The sequence below is a fragment of the Ambystoma mexicanum genome, chromosome 11, assembly GCF_040938575.1.
Source record: "Ambystoma mexicanum isolate Mex_15411 chromosome 11, UKY_AmexF1_1, whole genome shotgun sequence".
In the NCBI taxonomy this organism is placed as follows: domain Eukaryota; kingdom Metazoa; phylum Chordata; class Amphibia; order Caudata; family Ambystomatidae; genus Ambystoma; species Ambystoma mexicanum.
Genome location: NC_090934.1, coordinates 440542889 through 440559857, shown reverse-complemented (window position 1 = coordinate 440559857; position 16969 = coordinate 440542889).

The following is a 16969-nucleotide window of genomic DNA, read 5'->3' as shown; positions in this document are numbered from 1 at the left end:
TCACAATGCAGACAAACATTTCAAAAAAGCTGTTAGAGTAGAATAAGTGTCCTTTTTGCAAGTTGCAGTTATTGCATGTTTATATCTGCCGTTGTCTCTTATGACCATCACAAGACATTTTATCTGTGTCCTCTGTCACTTGGCAAAATCTTTGTACCACAAATCTTGTGCACAGTGTAGAAATGTTTGACCATGGCACATCAAATGGCCATTGATTTCATTGTGCCACAATTAATGCTTTGTTTTAATGTGTCTATCTTTCCCATCTCCCTGGCATGCTGTTCAGGATGTTTGTTTGCATGTAAGAGGTAATGAATGCCCAATGTATGGGGTGTCGTGTGAGTGCACTGCTTTCCCTATTTTGCCAACCTTTGAAGCCTGAAAAGTAGATCCACGCAGACTTGACATGCGGCCAACTTTGCAGCAGACCTGTAGATGAACTGGCCTGCTATTAAATCTCAGTTACCAGTTTAATGATATCCGCTACAGAGTGTAATTTGCTTTCTGACTTTGCGAACATTCAAACAGGTAATTGCTCATTTTACTATAGCTGGTAAGATAGGTCAGTGAGTTGAGCGCTTGCTGCTGCGTGTGTGTGTGATCTGCAGGTTGCGGGTTTGAATCCTGGAAAGGCCAACTCAGCCTTTCATCCTTCTTAGGTCGATAAATGAATACCAACATGGGTTGCGTGATAGTGTATGTATAGTTCTATATACAGTGCATAACTGTGCTATATAATATCACGTCATTATCGTTTGGCCTTGGACGTCTGCTTGCATTCACAGTAATTTGGTAATATGGACCGATACATATGGTGGTCCATTTTTGTATGAAATGTATATCACATTAGTGATATCGTAACCATATTTTTCGTAGTGTAGTGAACAATGCTTTCCTGTTTTGTCATGCGGTGAAAGGTTGTGTTTCATCGCTTCCCAGGATGTCACTTAATGGTGGGGTCAAATGACATGACATCACTTCCTGTGATGTCATCAGAGTTCAAGGGTCACGTGATGTCACTTCCGCTACCCCTGGCATTTTGGTGAAATGACATCCATACGGGATCCCATGGACAGCACATGGAAAGTTAGGAAACAGTTATTCTAATAGAAAAAGGACATGGGACGGAATGCTAGGATTGAGTCAGTCATCCTGTGATATGACGTAGACAGTCAGCCATCCTGTGATATGACGTACACAGTCAGCCATCCACTGAAGTCAAGTGGAATGTAATGACAAAGCCATCCCGTATAGAGCGCTGGATCACAGCATACCTCCAGCCACTCAGCCATGCGTATGGAATGTCAGGACACAGCCAGCCTTCCAGGGACATCTCATTCCATGGAGTGGAATAACATTTCTTGACTTCTAGGGAAGGTGAATATTGCGGAAGGATACAGCCTGCAACACAAGCATAGCACATGCAAAGTTAGAATACCGTCAGCACATTGGGAATAGATCACGTAATTGTATAAAAGTCATCTTTAAGGGCTGCGAGATCAAAATGCAGAATTATGCTACAATACAAGCTGCCCTCCAGTGTGTGAACAGGGAATGATGTTCCAGGGTACCACATGGAACGGCAGGACACAGATACCCTCTCATGCATGCTGCATGAAATGGCAGGACAGAGCTTGACTCCAAATGGTAGCACACACGGTAAGGTAGGATCCAGCTAACATTAGTGCGCATGAAAAAGGGTAGCCCGTCTCCCAGGGACATGAAATGACAGGACTGTCACGAATGAGCCGGACTCCTATTGGCAGCAGATCGTATGGCAAGATTATACCAGCCTACCAGAAATAGCCAATGGCATGGAAAGTCATAGCTAGCCTTCCAGCGATCATACATGAAATGCAAGGACACTGCCAGCCACCCCAGAGTAGCACTTGTCACCTCCAAGAGGTAGCGCATACGGTGTTAAGACACCGCGCCTGTAGAATGGCAGGATGGTGCCCGTCCGCTGCCCAGGGACACAAGTCACCACGTAGAGTGGCAGCCGGTCACGGAACGCAAGGCAGCCTCCCACGGCTGGCACTCGAGCGAAGCTGCCGCTGTTGCCTGAATATTAAGCGTGCTGTGCCTGTCAGAGCTTGATCTGTTTTCGCATCTGGAGATTGATCTAGTGGCGCTGGTGTCAGGTGAGATAGGCGCTGCTCCTGCCGCCTGCGAGGATCGATGCCTCCTCTTAGAGTGGGCTATAAGTGACTCGTGTAAGCTCTGGAGATGTCGGCGCCCATGACTCACTGACACCTCTGCCATTTCATTTTTGTTCTCTTTGATGTTGTCGGGCGCCTCCTGATTTGAGAGAGGTGACAGATCACCACATGTTTTCTGTGCGCTGGGGGGGGGGGGGAGTGCCTAGTCAAAGCAACACTCGAGGAGGATGGCTCCTAGTGCCACCTCTACAGGGGGTGATTTATTTTGGTAGTATCACGAAGACGAGCAGGATTAACAAGCAGACAAAACACGTATCGCTAAAATTGTACTAATGGTAACCATGGTAAATCTAATACGGAGCTTTCAAATATTGGGCTAAATAGCTGGGCAAATGGGTTTTACACAAAATATTGTGACACCAGGGAATACTCTCCTAGAATTTAGTTACGGTTAAGCACAACGGCAAAGTAATGTTTCTTGAATATACTTCAATACGTTTAAACCACTCCTTCTCACTAGTTATCTTCTCCTACTGTTTATCCTAAAAAGGATCAACACTGTCCTTTAAAGAGATTCTCCTTGAGTTCATTTGGCTTGATAAGGCTCAGCACCCGCCACAAAATAATGTCTCTTTAAATAGTTTAAATCTACCTGGTTTCACAAACCACAATTCGAGGTCCCATTCCAGAGACTATAGAATGTTATAAGTCACTCACAGACCTGAGATGTGTAAGTCTCCTTGCCACCTTTTTTTGTCACCTGGTTCGTTACAATCTGGTCACCTGATTTTCTTACTCGATACTGTGGGTGATCCTCCCCAAAGATTTCCAGGCGGACAAAAACCTGTAAGGCAGGGCTTTTTAATGATTTGCAATGGCCTTGTCCGTAAGGGAACCTATTTCTACTGTTCGGTCCTTCTCAGCACTCTTCTGACCCTCCTGCTGCATCTCCTGATTATGCCTCTAATCGTTCCACCCTCTTCTCCATTCCCTTCATTGTGACTCTTCTGACTCTCCATCTGTACCTCCTTGGATCTTCCTCCAATCTCTCTTCTATGTGTATCCTGGCTTCCTTCCACATCCAGTGCTGTACTCCGTTCCTCCTTCCTCCTAATGCTCCACCTGACCTTCAACTTCTCTCGTAATCACAACTCTTTCTGAATTCCTACTCACAAACCTTGTCTACAACTCTTCCAATGTCCTTTCCAGCTTCCATCTCACAACTTTTGCCAACCACCTCCTCCAACCTTCAGCCATCCTCCCCCTCACAATGGCTGCCAAACTCCTCACAACTTCTGCTTACCTCTTCCTCAAAACGTTGGCTCAATGACAGCCTTGGTTAACATGATTGGCTCTGTGAGGTCTGCCACCAACAAAAAGAGGTGTCTGAATGCCTCTAGTATATCAAATTGACACAACAATTCCAATCGCTTTGGTCTGGGATGGAGCTTTGTAGTTAAATATGGGTGTCAACGAACTCTGGACAAGCGGCAGGACTCACAGAGGGTGTGGGGGGGTTCTTTTTCTTACCCACAGCAAACCTCAGCTTCTTTTCGATGCTCACGGTGGTGCAGTCATTTATTCAATTGCTCCATCCCCAAATCTCGATAAGCAGCATCTGACTTCCAGAATCCATTCTGTTCCTGTTTATATTTTATTGTAATGAAGGGAGATGGGTCCTTTCCTATCTGTGTCATATCTGTCCAACTCTCTGTGCCACTGCCTACATCGGGCCCTGCCCTACTCCTTTCTATTGTGCCCAGTGGCAGATTTAAAGCAAAGTGCAACGTGGGCAAAAATGACAGAGGGCCCCAGGTGGGCAGGTCATGGAGGAAGAACCTAGAGTGTGCAAAGATCAATAATGATGTATTTTAGGGTCAAATGCTACATTTATTTAAAGTTTTAAAAAAAATATTTATTTTTACAGTTTTCTGTGTTTGGGGGTCTTAATCTAGATAAAGACAGCTGGGCCTCCTCACCAGGTTTTGCAGTCAACGGTAGTAAAATTGCATGATCAAACCTGAAGCTAGCGTTGGAAATGATAGGTTCAATGTAATGGGTAATATCATGGGCAAGGCGAAGGGACATTACAGGAGGTGATATCATGGGATAAAGCCTACAGCATTTAGAACCATTTTGTGCATGTCCCTGGTGTTCTTACCCTGCACACTTGAAATGTCATTCAACATCACAGACTTAAAGGAGTTCAACATTTAATCTTAGAACATACCTGAGCTTACCTTTTTTTGTGAATGCTTGCTGTGGCACTTGAAAAACACCTTAACTCCAACCCACTACCTCCATATCGCATCCCGCTCCACACAGCCCTGCTTCAGGGGACTGAATGGAAATGGAGAGGGAATAACGGCAGGTTAGTGAGGGAGAAAAGTAGAGAAGGAACAGGTAACATGAACACTGGAGAGTGGAGAATGAAGGACGGCAGAAGAGTGAGGGAGAGATTGAGAGTTTGGGAAGACAGGAGATAATGTGATTGATGGAAGCCAGGAGAGGGTCAAAAGGTGAATGGGTACAGAGAAGAAACAAGGTCAGGAGAATTGAGCAATAGTTAATGAGGCATACAAGTGAATGGAAATGCATGGTAAAGAGGATTAAATGTAGGGGAACTCCAGAGCAAGGGGTTCAGGAATGTAAGGAGAATGGGGAATAATGGAGGTCTACAGAGTCAGGTAGAAATGAAGAATGACAGAGAGCAGGAGAAAGGGAGAGAATGGAGGCAACTGATTGAGGAATGGGGAGTGGAGGGGCAGCAATGTAAAGGCAAATTGTGTGTGACTTGGGTAAACGAGGGAGGGAACGATTGAATGGAGGAAGGCTAGTGAGTATTCGAATTCCAGCAACATGAGGAAGAGAGCAGGATCTTTATAACATTAAACCTTTAGAGGAAATGGAGAAAGAAAAATGCAGGAGGATTAAGGGAATGAAGCAAGAACATGGGACAATATAGTGTTAAAAAAGAGCAGGAAAGAGTAGGGTATTAGAGAGGTAATTGCAAGTAAGGAAAAAAGAGGCTGTATGGGAGAAAACGAAAGCAGGAGGAAAAGGAGCAAAAAAGGAGCTTATTTGTGATGTGAGGGGGCAGGTCCTTGCCTTTGCTGCCGACCTATGTGCAGTCAAAGCTGCAATAGATAAATGAACAGGGAAGCAATTAAAATGCATCTACTTATGATATGATGTGATGTGGCATTTATAACGCACCTGTACACAAGTGTTTCTAGGCACGACAAGACAAGGAGGTGCAAACAAGGGGGGACAAAAATACAATCTTACTAGGCCTTGTGTCATTCAGATCCCGCAAGTGTGTGGAAGACAGAAGGGGAGAAGTGCCAGGGGGAGGGGAAGGAGGAAGTGCTTTTAACTCACAAGTGTAGCCAATGGGTGGCTCATAAGTGCAGCGAGCAGGGACTGTAGGGTTGCAGATACAGACACGTAAGGCTTAGGGAGCCCGGAGGCAGTGCATGGGCAACTGCACATGCAGGAGCCTGGGCCCGAGGGTGACCAGATGACCAGTGCACAGAGCAGTCAGGTGCATCAGCAGGGTGTTAAGGATTCTAATCGGGTGTCACACACCGGACTAGGACTCTTGCCCTTAGCCTAGGAGGTAGCGCTCAATTGGAATACTTTTGCTTTATTTCCTAGAATTCAGATTGAGCTTGCACCCAACCCATCTCACACCCCCTTTTACAAATACCCCGGGTCACAATGGACCATGAACCAGGCCGGTGGGTGGTAATACAATATTTATTTTTTTTAAATTCAAAGAAAAACACACAATTTTAATCTTGGGCAGCAATCACCAATGTCATGATAATTACAATGTAAACTGATGAAATACACTTGGTTGACCTTCTACTAGAACATATCCAAAACACAGATGAATAGGAGAAATGTTACTGTTCGGGTAGATAGAACCCGAGTTAAGATTTCCACCTGCAATGCTCCCTCAAACCCCTATAAATCGAATTTTGAGTGGTAGAAAGGAACAGCAAGGAGTCAGGGATGCTAGGCAGCAAGCAGAAATACAATCTGACTTTCCCCCACGAAATGGGAGGCAAAATCGGGTTTGAAAACCTTTGCTATTGCTTAAATAACACTCAGATTTGGTGAATAATTAATGTAAATGTGTGGTTGGATAAATGAGATGAATATGAGTTTTAACAGTATCAGGGATGGAAGAACACTAGCAACTACAAAGCAAGGTACCAACAAAGGGCATACAATTAAAAAATCAACTTTGAGGTGACAACACAGTGCAACCAGAATCACACACACACACAGAATTTGCTTTTGCTAAATTACACGGGTTTAAATGTCCAAATCAGTGACATAGACATAGACAAAATCGGAAAGCGGTTTTTAGGCTGGGTGATAGATACGCATCAGATGCACATCACAGTGATAATATAAAAGTGAAAAAGTGACTCTAGCTGGATAACTGGATGAGACTTTCAAGGTGAAAGGAAATTTGGTTTTAAAAATAAAAGCAGTTAAAAGAGAAAATTGGTTTAAAAAGAAAAGGGCAAGATTCACTTAAACTAGATTTAGTGGCTAGATTGTTAAAGAAAGACACGGCATGCTCCAAGGTTAATTTGCAAGGTTAACCTTTTCACCCTGCATTCAGCTCTATGTGGGAATTAATTAAATTACTCAAAATATGACTAAGGACTTATGCAAGACAGAAATAAGTCGAAGAATTGCGCTAATGCTAGAAAATCAAGGAACATAATACTCAGAGGATTCAGACTATCTTAAACAAGTACTCAGGGGATGGATGGGATTACTCAGAAGGTGTACAAAAACAAGGTATCAAGATCGGGTAGGCTATGTGTTGCTAATGGATGGGGTAATACTCACAATCAGCGCTTGAGTTTGGGATTTTGGGACAGCCAACTGAGTTTCTGGACAGCAAGCCAATATCTGGTCACTGGTCACAACGGCGGGCCCTCCTAAAAGAAAACAGCTTGGCAAAGGTCTGGTCACAGCAGAGCGGCATGCAGGTAGTGAGGCAAAAAGCCGGTCTGGTCACAGGATACTCTCAAAAAGGGTACCACAGCTTTTCCCCCTTTCTCCCTGAGTAAGTGGAATTTTGTTATGGGGTTTAGTTCTGAAGGGAGGTTCTGCCTGGATAGGGTCAGCTATTCTCTGTCCTGGCAGTAGAATCTGGAATCTTGCAGAGTGAATGTGGAATGTCTGGATAGGCAGGCAATGGAAAATTCAGAAGAGAGTGTCCTCTGTCTCTGTGAGCTTCTACCTTTTATAAGGCGGGTGACATCACAGGATTTATTGTTGGGCAGAACTAAGCTAGACCTACCCCTAAGAATTGGATAGGTCAGCCTATGTTATGTCGCCTCCTCCTTAGGGGCAGATTGAACTGAAAGAGGGGACTGAGTTTTATGGGGTGTGTTTTTATGAGGTATAATGCCACCCCCCAGAAATTTTTGCCAAAAATCAGTTCTGACATAAATTGTACATTTTGACAGTTGTGGTGCTCCCAGGTTTGTACGACATTGTTTCATCCTTCTAATATTTTTTTGTGATTTTCAGTGGAACATGTTTCACTTTTGTACATATGTACATATTATCATAAGGCATGTTAGTGTTGAATTTCAAAGTGGCACCATGTACACTTTCCTCAGAATATACAATTTTCCATCATTTCTGTCCCCAACGTGCTAGTGAAGGCTACCACGTCTTAATTTAAAGCCACAAAAATTGCATTTAAACTGTAAAACTTTTACCTTTCGGCGTGGACGGGTTGCAGAGATAAAAGTCTTAAAGTTTATTAATAAAATAGCCCTTTGAGCCAGATGGCCAGCATTGTCTACCTAATAAGGGCATAACTCCCAAGACTGCTCTGGGGTTGGCTTTGAAGTCGGCGAGTTGAAGTTGAGAGGAGGTGATATTTGCAATTTCACACCTAAGTGTTCTGGAACTCTATTGTAACAGCCTGAAGCCCAGACGCAAAGTCTGACAAGCGTGTGAGATGCTTCCTCTTGGTCCATTCATAGTTTTCATGGGGCTTGCCCCCTTGGGGGAAGGTAAATTCTGTTGCCAGCACACAAATGTCCTTTGAAGCCAAGCAGGAAAACCTGTTTTGCTGGTTCCCCAGTACAGCAAATTCATTAAATTTTTATACATTTTTTGTGGGACAAAAAGCAGGACTGTTGGAATAAAACATTATATTAGATTTCAAAAATCCCCACCCACCCCCCTCATATTTCTATGCATGAACAGGGCCTTATCTACACATTTCACTTTTAAACAGCATTTTCTTTGTTTGCAACACATTTTATACGTGGGTTAATTCTGCTGGGATGTCACTTTCTAATGCAGCCTTCTTACAACCATTTTCTGAATCTTTTCAAAGCCCCAGTCATGTTTCTAATGCACACACATCTATCCAAAGAAAGATCCCTTGAAGCTAACATATGCACACAGAGATAGGGTTTCTTTTGAAGAGTTTATCTTTGATATTTTGTAGCAAAAATTCAAGCGTTTTTCCGTACGTCTGGGAATAAAGTTCTTTGTGATTTCCCGGCTCTTACCTGACACAGCCTGTCATTCAGTAAAAATGCTTGATGTTGCTGGAGCACAACCTAAATATGGCTGGGCATAGCTGGATCTCACTGGATCAGGACTGTGTATTGATGAAAAAGGGCATCAGGCTCCATCTATTTAATGCAAAATATTTCCTTTTTCGTGGGAAATTTTGGAGCTAGAAGCCAAGCAGTGCTGCTTTTCAACTCTCTTATTAGGTGCACATCAGAAAATACACTGGCTGCCTTTCTTGGTGTGTTCCTGGTTCCATCTTGCCCCATATGTGCTTGACAAATACAGTGCAGCCATTAGTTTGGTGACAGCAAAACACTGTTTTTAAGGCAAAGTGATAGTGTTCAATAGTGCCAACGCAGCCATTTTGCTGGTAACTGCTGAAGTGCAGATTAGTGATAGAGGTGAATTCTGCTGGATGGGTAAATGGGAGAGGAAGAGAGAAAGCGGAAGTGAAAAGGAAGGTCTTGACTTGCTTCTGGAACCAGAGGTGGTTCTGTTCAAGTTTGAGAGAGGCAGGAGATAGACCTGCCCCAACTCTTTGCTTGGAGAAGCGTCTGACCCTCAGACTTAGATAATGTTATATTAAAATAGGGCAAAAGATCTACATGGTTGATGAAATTCCCCATTGTGCGAGTTCTCCATGTTCACCTTATACAAAGTTGGCAGCTAAACAAGCCCAGTTGAATCCCAAGGCAGGGGAACAGGGCTGGCTGTGTCTTTAGGGTGGACAACCATCCCACATTTTGTGGGAGTGTTCCAGTTTCACAAAACTCCCCTGAAAACAACTTAAAATGTGCCAGTTCCATAGACATCTATGACTTGCTCTGTGAGGTAACATCAATGTACTCTTCCTGGCTAACAGAAAATACCCTGATGCTTTACAACAAGAATACATTAATCAAACGTCCTGATAAAAGAGGAGGAGACATGGCTCTTGAACACAGAGACTCCATTAATGCAAACATATCTCCCGATGAACACCATCCAAGACGGTGAGCCCCTCCTATTAAACTGTACAGTCTTCCACGCATCCACACTTACTTTTCTCAGAATCTACAGACCAAATATATGTAACACATCTTTGGAAGACAATTTTGTGGATGGTGCAGCAAACTTCATGGTAAACGGCCAACACCTGAAGATTTAACTTTGGCAGAAGTAAAAGGAAAGCACAGCTATGAAAATCCTTTCTGGGAACCTTGAAGTCCTCAACTGTAAGTAATAAGTGGAAGGACAGATCAATGCGATAGAAACCATACTGGATGGAATTGTCTTCAACAAAAATATGTCTAAATTGCCACCCCTGGCTCTAATTTGGAACAAACTCCTTACTGTCCCGTTTACCATTTTTGCCACCATCAACTAATACCAAACAATGGAAGGACATCAAACCTGATGAGAAATGCACAGATCTTGAAGTGTCTAATGTAAAAGGATTCAATTCAGCACTACAGCTAAGTTAACGCCTAGTCTAGAATACTGAATGAAAACCCTTATTGATATATCTTTATGTCCAGTTCATGCGTTCTGGATGACTACCCCTATATAACACCCCTCTCCTGGAATCCCCCTGACCCCACTGAGCCAAGAAGTAGTTCTGTTTTGCAAATTAAAAGGTTTATTTGATAATTTAAACAATATATATTATATCACGCTTAATAATAAATTAATAATTGAATAGCACACTTAATCTTATATGATGAAGATTAACAACGGAGAATCTGGCACTAACACACTTCTCTATAATCAATAAGGAGTTGACATGAAATGGATAAGGTAGCACAGTGGTAAATAGGTACAGAAGTATAATGTGGTAGAGAATGCTTTACAGGGTTCAAGGAAATGCAAGGTTGAATGAATGAAATGCAGTATAGAAAATACTCAATATGATTTCAACAAAACAATGTAATCACTTTTCTCTGGCAATCCCCTCCCCCCTTTTATGCAATGCAAGGAAGTGGAAGGAAGACACACAATTCTCAGAAATGCAATTCAATGTAATTCAGTTCAATCCCCAGCAAGCTTAAAGAAAACAGATAGGAGTTTTGAAAACACAGGCCCAAATGCTTTTATATGTGCTAGCAATGGATGAGAAAAATGCTGGAAATGCTTTTAATTCCCTTTCAGAGGTTCAGGGTGAGTGATAGCTACTCTCTATGAATTCAGGATCACCTTAACAATGCTTTAGTAGTAACTAGCAGGTAAACGAAGTTTTTGGCAAGGAAAAGCAAAACTGCTGTCTTTTTACACGTGAAGAAATTTGCAAATCGCGGCAAAATTCGCGGATGCGCCGAGCGCTATTACAGAGGAACCACAAGGACTATCTCTATCGTTTTGGGGTCCTAGGAAAGCCCAGGATCTCAGCTTCAAAATGAAAGTTACTGCAAGTCTCTAGCACAAACGGTTGCGGAGATATGAGCGATTTTGTGAAGGTCGTTTTTCAGATTTGAAATTTTAAAATTCAAAAAGACAAGTGCAGCTTGCAACTAGGAAATGACAAGTGACAGTTTTACAAATGACAGGTGACAGTTAGGAGGCAGTTCTACTTAGATTAAATAGATTGAATTATATTATTTTAACTAGGAGATTGGTTCTGCACAGTTTTCTAGGTACTCACACTATATTCTTGAGTGAAATGGGCCTCGCCATGGATCTGGTCAGGTTTTAAACTCGCCTCTGGTCTCTGCACTTCACAGTGATCTGGGTCAGCTCTCTCTGGTTCTCTGGTCTGGGTCTCTAGTTCTGGATAGATTGAAGTCTCTAGTTTGGCTCTCTGGAGGTTTGATGAATTTGAAGTCTGGATCTCTGGATGTTGTATGGTCCGGCAGAGTGCGTTGCAGCAAATGGAATTGAAGGTCCCTATCTGTCCTGTCTGTCTGCTTTTATGTGTTTAGAATGTGGGTGTGTTCTAGCATCACTGACCCTACCTCTCTCTCAGCTTCTAATTGGTCAAACTTCCATTTATCATTTGATTGGGGAATGAACTGTGAGTCAGAGGGATGTCATTTTATGGCTTGCAGATAGGACACTCCTCTGTCAGATTGCACACATTCTATATTTGATAATAAAAGACATATTTCACAGTTACACAGTTGCTTGAAATTACATATACATGGTGTGGCTGAATTTAGCCATGTCTCTGTCCAAATCTGCTGTTTCTAAGAGCTTGCATTCAGAAATGGCACATAATTGACTTTTTAACTGATTTTTCACTTTCTGACATTGACCCAACTTTACATACATGTGTGCAGGGAGTATGGACATTAACTGATGAAGTTTCAGATTTTTAACATGCATACATTTAGAGTAATATCCACTTTTCCGCTAAAACCCCCCTGAACATACCACCGGTTCTAAAAACCTCTTAAACTGTGGGCAGAAAAATCACAAGAATTATGGTATCATTTATAAAATTTTCACATGTCCGCTCTATGAGTTATTCATCTTTTTAGAGTTATGTTCTGGCTCCAAAGGGGTGTGGTTTCCTCTCAGCACAAGGTAGAAATACTGGTTTTTCCAGTTCTGCCAAGCCAGCTTGCTCTCACAGGCAGTGCCCCTCCCCTTTCCTCAGGAGGAAGCCACTTTTTACGACCATTTACGACTCCTGCCAATAAAACCTTTGCCTGAGCCAGGACAGGGCTTTGTTCAGAGCTCCTGTAGAGCACAGGTAATTCAATTATCAGATAGATGGCATATCCTTAGTGTGAGCAGCAAAAGGGCAGCTAGGCCTGGGAAAACAGCTGTGACTCAAGTTTCACTCCTGATGGGGGTAGTTGCCAGGCAAATTGGAATCTCTTTAAGCTGTCATTTCTGTTCCCCAGTTTCTGCATTCAAATAAAACTAAACATTTTCACATATGCAGCTAGAAGGCTGATTCTAAGTTTAAAACTATGACAATTAAACAATTGCAACCTATGTGACACTCAAAAGTAGGTCACTCAGTCAATTTAAACATTTTCGATTTTAGTGTCTTTAAATCCAGTGCAACTTAACTGCTGACTCCATAGCAGTTTTGTTATAAGCATTGTTTTGGGCTCTTCATTTCCCAGATTTTGTAGGCACACAACACTCCATTCTACCAAATGTCTGCTGGTGTCCAGTGAGTTTTTAGATGTGTTGCAATGTTTAAAATAGACAGTTTGAGCCTGCCTTCAGAGAAACACAGGGTGGTTTTAAACTGCCGGCTTTTGGATAGTGGTGAGTACTGGTACTGCACCCATTTTTGAGATTTAAGAAATGAATTCCCCACCATTCTAGGTTGCATTTGGCAATCAGCATTTCCATTCCCAATGGTTTCAGACTACTGTGCGGGTAGTCCAATGGTGGTTTTAAAGCGCTTTGAAGCTAACCGGCGCTACTGTTTTCCTTTGGCAACCCATTTCCCTCATGGCAACCCGGCCTTTCGTTCTCGCACTGGTGGGTGGCAAGTGAGGCAACCATTTCGGTGTGCGCACAAACTGCGCAGCTTTCCTGGATTTCGGCGCACGTGTGGGTTTTCCGCCATCTTGAATTTTCTAAGCCCACAGCGCCAAATGTTGTGGCATGATAGCTTAAACGTGGGTCAGGACACCCAACAAGCCCCCCTACGCGACTGCACTTTGAATTTGAGTCGATGGGGAGTCGCGTGCCCAAGGGTTTTGACCTACGCACCGGTCTGTCCGCATAATCTTCTTCCTCTTCTGTAGATGGCATAGTTCAGCATCTTCTTCTCCATCCGGTACTGATCGATCAGTTCTCCTCGCCGGTCCTGATGGGAATATTGGGCGGTCCACTGGGCCCATTGGATCTTCGTTCCCGGTCTCCGTATCATCCTCCTTGGCCCGTCTTCAGGTTTTCTTTCTCCTAGGACGACAAAGGAAGAGCGGCAATACCTACTCATAGACTTTTTCCACCACTGTTGAGATAGTGGGGCAGCATATGCATTTCATCATCACGAAACATTACATTCTTATTTTGAAAAAATAAAAACAGTATAACTAAGAGACAGTTTCATGCAAATCACAATATTTTAGAGACTAGATGTGGTATGTTTTATGGTTGGAACTGAATTAGTCTGAGACAGTACCCGCTAGGATTCCAGAGGATTCCTCCAGTTGTTGCAGAGCGTGCCTGGGATGGCAACATTTCAGCTGGTTTATGTGGACCCACTTGTCTTCCCCCTCTGCCGAACCGCCTTTGGGGATGCGGATCTTGTAGGCCACAGGGGAGATCTTGTCGACGATCTCAAATGGTCCCTTCCATGTAGGCAAAAATTTGCGCTGCTTGGCCTGGTTCCTTTGGAAGTTGTATAGATAGACCCGGTCTCCCACCTGATATTCCTTCCTGGAAGTTTTCAGGTCATAATGGGTCTTCATGCTATCAGCCGATCTTTCTAGATTCCGCTGAGCGTAAGCAAAAGCATGTTGGAGGTGTTTCCTTAAATTCTCCACATACTCATGAGTAGTGGAGGCATTTATCAGTGTCTGCTCTTGGGTCCTATAGAGCAAATGCTGAGGAAGCACCATCTTGCGCCCAGTCATCAACTCAAATGGTGACATTTTGGTTGCAGATAAAGGGGTAGATCTGATAGCCATTAGGACCAGAGGTAATCGGATATCCCAATTGGCCCAGAATCTGCCACAAACTTCTTTAATATGCTCACAATTGTCCGGTTATATCTCTCTACTGCCCCAGAAGAAGCTGGTCTATAAGCAATATGCAGCTTTCTCTTGACCCCCAGTGTCTCCCACATCTTTGTCATTACTTCACTGGTGAAGTGGCTACCTCTGTCTGATTCAATCCTTTGAGGTAGACCAAAACGAGAAAAGATGTGGTTAATCATCAAGGCAGCTGCAGTTTCTGCCTTGCAATTTGGGGCTGGGAGACATTCCACCCACTTGGTAAACAAGCATGTGACGGTCAACATGTACTTATTCCCCCTAGCAGAGCGAATCACGGGGCCTACAAAGTCGATTTGTAAATCTGACCATGGCAGTGTCATCCCCCTCTTTTGGAGAGGTGCACGATGCGTGAGGGATGATGGCTGAAATTGTGCACACACAAGACACCCCTTCAAGTATTGGTCGAGGTCCTGCCCCATGTGTGGCCAGTATGCAACCTCTCTTAAGATTTCCAATGTTGTGTGAAACCCCCTATGACCGGCGGTGGCCGCATCATGGGCGTGACTTAACATCAGGCTTCGGAATGAGGTAGGAACCACCCACTGATCGTGGCCAGCTTTGGATTTCCTTACCAGCAAACCGTCTTGAATCCAGAACATTTTTGGACATTTCATCAACACTCTTAGGTCCTCTTTCCCAATGTAATCGGTATCCGTCAGGGGAAAGTTCTCAGGGTCCTCAAGGTGCTGGTAAAATTTACCAATAATTGGATCCCCCTTCTGAGCAGTAATCAAATCAGCATCAGGGGTCTCCTTACTCCATTGTGCAATTGAAAGGTCGTTGTGAGCATTTGTCTGGGACCTAGTGATGGCAGTGACCTGGATTTCCCCCAACAGGGACTCAATCTCAATTAGATCCCCTTGGATGGCCCCAGTTTTGGCCAGCTGATCAGCTAAGTCATTTCCAGTTTTGTCTGGTCCCTCTACTTTGGAATGACCCTTGATCTTTTTCCAGTAGATGGTCATCCCATTCGATGTGACCAGATCATCAATGTTTTGGATCAACTTCCCATGTTTCAAGGGTTTGTTGTTAGCACATAACATGCCTCTGGTTTTCCAATTAACCAGGTGCTCCACGAACCCGTTCCGTACATAATCCGAATCTGTGATTATGACCAGTTCGTGGAGTTGATGCTGGACAGCAGTGAGGATGGCCTGATGCACAGCCATCAATTCTGCCACCTGACTACTTCGGGGACCAATTTTGTATCCAGCGGAGGGTTCTGGGGACTCATTCACCCATGCATTCCCTACGCCGGCCACCAGTTCTTTCTCCCCGTTGTTGTCAACATGGTAAGAGCATCCATCCACATAGACAGTGGGCATTCCCTCACACTTGTCCTCTTCAAAGACTTTGTGGGGGGAATTAAGGTATGCCTCCATGTTGTCCTTTATTTTTAGACTTTCGTCCTCGAGACAGTTTTCTCTGGCACAATCATGCAAGTCAGCCAGACCTTGCGCGAGGGGACTCTTCTTGTTTTGGCCATATCTGACCTCCACAGGAAAGCCTTGCATTGACAGAATCCAGGAAGTAATTCGGGAATTACTCACATTTCCGGCCCGGATTCTGTCACTTTGGAGATATTGCAGAGGCTGGTGTGGAGTCTCCACTATGATGTGTTCCCCCTGGATAAACGGGCGGTAATTCTTCAATGCCCACACCGTCGCCAGGAGTGCCTTCTCACAATCGTTGAATTTCTCCTCCACAGAGGATAAAGTTTTGCTCGCATATGAGATTACTTTATTGACCTTGTCATGCTTTTGGTATAATACTGCCGTCAAGCACGTATTAGAGAACCCCGTCTCCAGGAAGAACTCCTTGTTTCTGACAGGGTAAGCTAGGCAAGGCGCTTGTGAGAGGCTTCTTTTGAGTTGTTTTACCGCCTCGGCTTGTTCTGGACCCCATTCCCACTTGACCCCCCCCTTCAGGAGATGAATCAGGGGTCTGGTGATCTCTGCGTAGCCCTCAATGAACTTTCTGCTGTAATTAGTCAGTCCAAGGAGGCTCCTTAGTTCCCGCAGAGTTGTGGGGTCTTTCAGTTTCTGAAGTGCTTCCACTCTCTTTTCCTGGGGACAGAGGCCCTGAGGAGTAATCTCATGCCCCAAGAAGTTAACACGGGTTTTACACCACTGTGCTTTCTGAAAGGAAAGTTTTGCTCCGGCGGCCCTCAACTGTGTCAGAACATAACGGATCTCCGCTATGTGTTCCTCAACAGTTGAGCTTTTGATGAGGACATCATCTACATAAGCCAGGTTACCCCTTGCACCCAAGTCGGGCATGGCCTTGTGTAGAAAAATGTTGAATTCATTGCCGGAGTTGAGGTATCCGAAGGGAGTCCGGGTCCATGTGTACTGCTGGCCCCCAAAGGTAAAAGCCAGCTTGTATTGGTCCTCCCTACTGACAGGCACAGTCCAGTATCCATTGGTCAGGTCTATTGCAGTGAATACCTGTGACCCCTGGATCTGGGCCAGCCCTTGGTCAATGTAGGGCAGAGGCCATCGGGAAGTATGGACCCGTTTGTTGAGCTCCCTGAGGTCGGCACAGAGTCTCCACTGGCCGTTTGGCTTCAATATTCCCAGC